The sequence below is a fragment of the Styela clava genome, unplaced genomic scaffold (assembly GCF_964204865.1).
Source record: "Styela clava unplaced genomic scaffold, kaStyClav1.hap1.2 HAP1_SCAFFOLD_122, whole genome shotgun sequence".
Lineage (NCBI taxonomy): Eukaryota > Metazoa > Chordata > Ascidiacea > Stolidobranchia > Styelidae > Styela > Styela clava.
Window position 1 is genome coordinate 37501 of NW_027556486.1, and position 2500 is coordinate 40000.

The following is a 2500-nucleotide window of genomic DNA, read 5'->3' on the forward strand; positions in this document are numbered from 1 at the left end:
GCAGTGCCAGGCGGAGCGATTTGCGTTTTTTCTTTGCTCGCCCTCTCTCGGGCTCGATCCATTCAGTTTCGCACAAACAAGAGCTCTGCCGGCCGCCTGCAGCGGTGCCTAAAACCCGGGCATAACAATGCGACCGTTCTGCTAGGCCGACAAGCGCTCAAGCCAGACGCTCGATCGAACGCCCCCTACACATTAGTCGAGACAACGGCTCGCTCATTAGCATCGCGTTTGTACTTTAACTTTTTTCGGCTCGGCTTCTTTCGACGCCGATGCCGGCGACGCAGCACTCTCTCGCCCGCCAGCCACCGAGAAAAGGGTGCGCTCCGACCGGCCCCGCACCGCTCTTTCTTGGCTCATTCGAAATTACTGTCTTTCGCTCTGACATGCCTTACCTAGGGTTAGGTTAGTATGCTTGCACGTTTGTACTTTAACTTTTTTCGGCTCGGCTTCTTTCGACGCCGATGCCGGCGACGCAGCACTCTCTCGCCCGCCAGCCACCGAGAAAAGGGTGCGCTCCGACCGGCCCCGCACCGCTCTTTCATGGCTCATTCGAGTTTACTGTCTTTCGCTCTGACATGCCTTACCTAGGGTTAGGTTAGTATGCTTGCACGTTTGTACATTAACTTTTTTCGGCTCGGCTTCTTTCGACGCCGATGCCGGCGACGCAGCACTCTCTCGCCCGCCAGCCACCGAGAAAAGGGTGCGCTCCGACCGGCCCCGCACCGCTCTTTCTTGGCTCATTCGAAATTACTGTCTTTCGCTCTGACATGCCTTACCTAGGGTTAGGTTAGTATGCTTGCACGTTTGTACATTAACTTTTTTCGGCTCGGCTTCTTTCGACGCCGATGCCGGCGACGCAGCACTCTCTCGCCCGCCAGCCACCGAGAAAAGGGTGCGCTCCGACCGGCCCCGCACCGCTCTTTCATGGCTCATTCGAAATTACTGTCTTTCGCTCTGACATGCCTTACCTAGGGTTAGGTTAGTATGCTTGCACGTTTGTACTTTAACTTTTTTTGGCTCGGCTTCTTTCGACGCCGATGCCGGCGACGCAGCACTCTCTCGCCCGCCAGCCACCTAGAAAAGGGTGCGCTCCGACCGGCCCCGCACCGCTCTTTCTTGGCTCATTCGAAATTACTGTCTTTCGCTCTGACATGCCTTACCTAGGGTTAGGTTAGTATGCTTGCACGTTTGTACTTTAACTTTTTTCGGCTCGGCTTCTTTCGACGCCGATGCCGGCGACGCAGCACTCTCTCGCCCGCCAGCCACCGAGAAAAGGGTGCGCTCCGACCGGCCCCGCACCGCTCTTTCTTGGCTCATTCGAAATTACTGTCTTTCGCTCTGACATGCCTTACCTAGGGTTAGGTTAGTATGCTTGCACGTTTGTACATTAACTTTTTTCGGCTCGGCCTCTTTCGACGCCGATGCCGGCGACGCAGCACTCTCTCGCCCGCCAGCCACCGAGAAAAGGGTGCGCTCCGACCGGCCCCGCACCGCTCTTTCATGGCTCATTCGAAATTACTGTCTTTCGCTCTGACATGCCTTACCTAGGGTTAGGTTAGTATGCTTGCACGTTTGTACTTTAACTTTTTTTGGCTCGGCTTCTTTCGACGCCGATGCCGGCGACGCAGCACTCTCTCGCCCGCCAGCCACCGAGAAAAGGGTGCGCTCCGACCGGCCCCGCACCGCTCTTTCATGGCTCATTCGAAATTACTGTCTTTCGCTCTGACATGCCTTACCTAGGGTTAGGTTAGTATGCTTGCACGTTTGTACTTTAACTTTTTTTGGCTCGGCTTCTTTCGACGCCGATGCCGGCGACGCAGCACTCTCTCGCCCGCCAGCCACCTAGAAAAGGGTGCGCTCCGACCGGCCCCGCACCGCTCTTTCTTGGCTCATTCGAAATTACTGTCTTTCGCTCTGACATGCCTTACCTAGGGTTAGGTTAGTATGCTTGCACGTTTGTACTTTAACTTTTTTTGGCTCGGCTTCTTTCGACGCCGATGCCGGCGACGCAGCACTCTCTCGCCCGCCAGCCACCTAGAAAAGGGTGCGCTCCGACCGGCCCCGCACCGCTCTTTCTTGGCTCATTCGAAATTACTGTCTTTCGCTCTGACATGCCTTACCTAGGGTTAGGTTAGTATGCTTGCACGTTTGTACTTTAACTTTTTTCGGCTCGGCTTCTTTCGACGCCGATGCCGGCGACGCAGCACTCTCTCGCCCGCCAGCCACCGAGAAAAGGGTGCGCTCCGACCGGCCCCGCACCGCTCTTTCATGGCTCATTCGAAATTACTGTCTTTCGCTCTGACATGCCTTACCTAGGGTTAGGTTAGTATGCTTGCACGTTTGTACTTTAACTTTTTTTGGCTCGGCTTCTTTCGACGCCGATGCCGGCGACGCAGCACTCTCTCGCCCGCCAGCCACCTAGAAAAGGGTGCGCTCCGACCGGCCCCGCACCGCTCTTTCTTGGCTCATTCGAAATTACTGTCTTTCGCTCTGACATGCC